This window comes from Oncorhynchus keta, unplaced genomic scaffold (assembly GCF_023373465.1).
Source record: "Oncorhynchus keta strain PuntledgeMale-10-30-2019 unplaced genomic scaffold, Oket_V2 Un_contig_19909_pilon_pilon, whole genome shotgun sequence".
Taxonomy (NCBI): Eukaryota; Metazoa; Chordata; class Actinopteri; order Salmoniformes; family Salmonidae; genus Oncorhynchus; species Oncorhynchus keta.
Window position 1 is genome coordinate 371 of NW_026281726.1, and position 5,291 is coordinate 5,661.

At 42.5% G+C, this 5,291-nt stretch overlaps 1 long non-coding RNA gene across 1 annotated transcript; it reads right to left on the reverse strand.

The window, feature by feature from the left end:
• Positions 1 to 324: 324 nt before the first annotated feature.
• LOC127920553 (uncharacterized) lies at positions 325 to 4,177 on the reverse strand. Its single transcript, XR_008106632.1, has 3 exons — positions 3,934 to 4,177; positions 1,349 to 1,457; positions 325 to 610 (listed from the first exon to the last, which is right to left on the reverse strand). It is a non-coding gene; the product is annotated as an uncharacterized LOC127920553 (long non-coding RNA).
• Positions 4,178 to 5,291: the final 1,114 nt, after the last annotated feature.

The following is a 5,291-nucleotide window of genomic DNA, read 5'->3' on the forward strand; positions in this document are numbered from 1 at the left end:
TAAAGAACTACAAATCTCTGGATTAACTATCTAATGTGACTCCCGTAAAGAACTACAAATCTCTGGATTAACTATCTAATGTGGCTCCCGTAAAGAACTACAAATCTCTGGATTAACTATCTAATGTGACTCCTGTAAAGAACTACAAATCTCTGGATTAACTATCTAATGTGACTCCTGTAAAGAACTACAAATCTCTGGATTAACTATCTAATGTGGCTCCTGTAAAGAACTACAAATCTCTGGATTAACTATCTAATGTGGCTCCCGTAAAGAACTACAAATCTCTGGATTAACTATCTAATGTGGCTCCTGTAAAGAACTACAAATCTCTGGATTAACTATCTAATGTGGCTCCCGTAAAGAACTACAAATCTCTGGATTAACTATCTAATGTGGCTCCCGTAAAGAACTACAAATCTCTGGATTAACTATCTAATGTGACTCCTGTAAAGAACTACAAATCTCTGGATTAACTATCTAATGTGACTCCCGTAAAGAACTACAAATCTCTGGATTAACTATCTAATGTGGCTCCCGTAAAGAACTACAAATCTCTGGATTAACTATCTAATGTGACTCCCGTAAAGAACTACAAATCACACAATACCTGGTAGTAAAGGTATCAGAGATGACCTGTAGGATCAATACCTGGTAGTAAAGGTATCAGAGATGACCTGTAGGATCAATACCTGGTAGTAAAGGTATCAGAGATGACCTGTAGGATCAATACCTGGTAGTAAAGGTATCAGAGATGACCTGCAGGATCAATACCTGGTAGTAAAGGTATCAGAGATGACCTGCAGGATCAATACCTGGTAGTAAAGGTATCAGAGATGACCTGCAGGATCAATACCTGGTAGTAAAGGTATCAGAGATGACCTGTAGGATCAATACCTGGTAGTAAAGGTATCAGAGATGACCTGCAGGATCAATACCTGGTAGTAAAGGTATCAGAGATGACCTGCAGGATCAATACCTGGTAGTAAAGGTATCAGAGATGACCTGCAGGATCAATACCTGGTAGTAAAGGTATCAGAGATGACCTGCAGGATCAATACCTGGTAGTAAAGGTATCAGAGATGACCTGCAGGATCAATACCTGGTAGTAAAGGTATCAGAGATGACCTGTAGGATCAATACCTGGTAGTAAAGGTATCAGAGATGACCTGTAGGATCAATACCTGGTAGTAAAGGTATCAGAGATGACCTCCAGGATCAATACCTGGTAGTAAAGGTATCAGAGATGACCTGTAGGATCAATACCTGGTAGTAAAGGTATCAGAGATGACCTGTAGGATCAATACCTGGTAGTAAAGGTATCAGAGATGACCTCCAGGATCAATACCTGGTAGTAAAGGTATCAGAGATGACCTCCAGGATCAATACCTGGTAGTAAAGGTATCAGAGATGACCTGTAGGATCAATACCTGGTAGTAAAGGTATCAGCTAGAGACCTGCAGGATCAATACCTGGTAGTAAAGGTATCAGAGATGACCTCCAGGATCAATACCTGGTAGTAAAGGTATCAGAGATGACCTGCAGGATCAATACCTGGTAGTAAAGGTATCAGCTAGAGACCTGCAGGATCAATACCTGGTAGTAAAGGTATCAGCTAGAGACCTGCAGGATCAATACCTGGTAGTAAAGGTATCAGAGATGACCTGTAGGATCAATACCTGGTAGTAAAGGTATCAGAGATGACCTGTAGGATCAATACCTGGTAGTAAAGGTATCAGAGATGACCTGTAGGATCAATACCTGGTAGTAAAGGTATCAGATAGAGACCTGCAGGATCAATACCTGGTAGTAAAGGTATCAGCTAGAGACCTGCAGGATCAATACCTGGTAGTAAAGGTATCAGAGATGACCTCCAGGATCAATACCTGGTAGTAAAGGTATCAGAGATGACCTGCAGGATCAATACCTGGTAGTAAAGGTATCAGAGATGACCTGTAGGATCAATACCTGGTAGTAAAGGTATCAGAGATGACCTGTAGGATCAATACCTGGTAGTAAAGGTATCAGAGATGACCTGCAGGATCAATACCTGGTAGTAAAGGTATCAGATAGAGACCTGCAGGATCAATACCTGGTAGTAAAGGTATCAGCTAGATGACCTGCAGGATCAATACCTGGTAGTAAAGGTATCAGAGATGACCTCCAGGATCAATACCTGGTAGTAAAGGTGTCAGAGATGACCTGCAGGATCAATACCTGGTAGTAAAGGTATCAGAGATGACCTCCAGGATCAATACCTGGTAGTAAAGGTATCAGCTAGATGACCTGTAGGATCAATACCTGGTAGTAAAGGTATCAGAGATGACCTGTAGGATCAATACCTGGTAGTAAAGGTATCAGAGATGACCTGCAGGATCAATACCTGGTAGTAAAGGTATCAGAGATGACCTGTAGGATCAATACCTGGTAGTAAAGGTATCAGAGATGACCTCCAGGATCAATACCTGGTAGTAAAGGTATCAGAGATGACCTGTAGGATCAATACCTGGTAGTAAAGGTATCAGCTAGATGACCTGCAGGATCAATACCTGGTAGTAAAGGTATCAGAGATGACCTGTAGGATCAATACCTGGTAGTAAAGGTATCAGAGATGACCTGTAGGATCAATACCTGGTAGTAAAGGTATCAGAGATGACCTGCAGGATCAATACCTGGTAGTAAAGGTATCAGATAGAGACCTGCAGGATCAATACCTGGTAGTAAAGGTATCAGAGATGACCTCCAGGATCAATACCTGGTAGTAATGGTATCAGAGATGACCTGTAGGATCAATACCTGGTAGTAAAGGTATCAGAGATGACCTGTAGGATCAATACCTGGTAGTAAAGGTATCAGAGATGACCTCCAGGATCAATACCTGGTAGTAAAGGTATCAGCTAGAGACCTGCAGGATCAATACCTGGTAGTAAAGGTATCAGAGATGACCTCCAGGATCAATACCTGGTAGTAAAGGTATCAGAGATGACCTCCAGGATCAATACCTGGTAGTAAAGGTATCAGAGATGACCTGTAGGATCAATACCTGGTAGTAAAGGTATCAGAGATGACCTGCAGGATCAATACCTGGTAGTAAAGGTATCAGAGATGACCTGCAGGATCAATACCTGGTAGTAAAGGTATCAGAGATGACCTGCAGGATCAATACCTGGTAGTAAAGGTATCAGCTAGAGACCTGCAGGATCAATACCTGGTAGTAAAGGTATCAGAGATGACCTCCAGGATCAATACCTGGTAGTAAAGGTATCAGAGATGACCTGTAGGATCAATACCTGGTAGTAAAGGTATCAGAGATGACCTCCAGGATCAATACCTGGTAGTAAAGGTATCAGATAGAGACCTGCAGGATCAATACCTGGTAGTAAAGGTATCAGAGATGACCTGTAGGATCAATACCTGGTAGTAAAGGTATCAGAGATGACCTCCAGGATCAATACCTGGTAGTAAAGGTATCAGAGATGACCTGTAGGATCAATACCTGGTAGTAAAGGTATCAGAGATGACCTGTAGGATCAATACCTGGTAGTAAAGGTATCAGAGATGACCTGCAGGATCAATACCTGGTAGTAAAGGTATCAGAGATGACCTGCAGGATCAATACCTGGTAGTAAAGGTATCAGCAGAGGACCTGCAGGATCAATACCTGGTAGTAAAGGTATCAGAGATGACCTCCAGGATCAATACCTGGTAGTAAAGGTATCAGAGATGACCTGCAGGATCAATACCTGGTAGTAAAGGTATCAGAGATGACCTGTAGGATCAATACCTGGTAGTAAAGGTATCAGAGATGACCTGTAGGATCAATACCTGGTAGTAAAGGTATCAGAGATGACCTCCAGGATCAATACCTGGTAGTAAAGGTGTCAGAGATGACCTGTAGGATCAATACCTGGTAGTAATGGTATCAGAGATGACCTCCAGGATCAATACCTGGTAGTAAAGGTATCAGCTAGAGACCTGTAGGATCAATACCTGGTAGTAAAGGTATCAGAGATGACCTGTAGGATCAATACCTGGTAGTAAAGGTATCAGAGATGACCTGTAGGATCAATACCTGGTAGTAAAGGTATCAGAGATGACCTGTAGGATCAATACCTGGTAGTAAAGGTATCAGAGATGACCTGTAGGATCAATACCTGGTAGTAAAGGTATCAGAGATGACCTGTAGGATCAATACCTGGTAGTAAAGGTATCAGAGATGACCTCCAGGATCAATACCTGGTAGTAAAGGTATCAGAGATGACCTGTAGGATCAATACCTGGTAGTAATGGTATCAGAGATGACCTGTAGGATCAATACCTGGTAGTAAAGGTATCAGAGATGACCTGCAGGATCAATACCTGGTAGTAAAGGTATCAGAGATGACCTGCAGGATCAATACCTGGTAGTAAAGGTATCAGCTAGAGACCTGCAGGATCAATACCTGGTAGTAAAGGTATCAGAGATGATTTGTAGTCTGGCATGGTGTCTACTTTGATGCTAATTAGCATTTTAGAATATGAGAGTAAATAGAGCTGAATATATTGATAAAAGTCACCTTGTCCTAGAGAGATTTACAGGGTCATCAAAACACCAGGGCAGGTTAAACCTACACAAAACACCACGGCAGGTTAAACCTACACAAAACACCACGACAGGTTAAACCTACACAAAACACCACGGCAGGGTAAACCTACACAAAACACCACGGCAGGGTAAACCTACACAAAACACCACGGCAGGGTAAACCTACACAAAACACCACGGCATGGTTAAACCTACACAAAACACCACGGCAGGTTAAACCTACACAAAACACCACGGCAGGGTAAACCTACACAAAACACCACGGCATGGTTAAACCTACACAAAACACCACGGCAGGTTAAACCTACACAAAACACCACGGCAGGTTAAACCTACACAAAACACCACGGCAGGTTAAACCTACACAAAACACCACGGCAGGTTAAACCTACACAAAACACCACGGCAGGGTTAAACCTACACAAAACACCACGGCAGGGTTAAACCTACACAAAACACCACGGCAGGTTAAACCTACACAAAACACCACGACAGGGTTAAACCTACACAAAACACCACGGCAGGGTTAAACCTACACAAAACACCACGACAGGTTAAACCTACACAAAACACCACGACAGGTTAAACCTACACAAAACACCACGGCAGGTTAAACCTACTCAAAACACCACGGCAGGTTAAACCCACACAAAACACCACGACAGGTTAAACCTACACAAAACACCACGGCAGGGTTAAACCTACA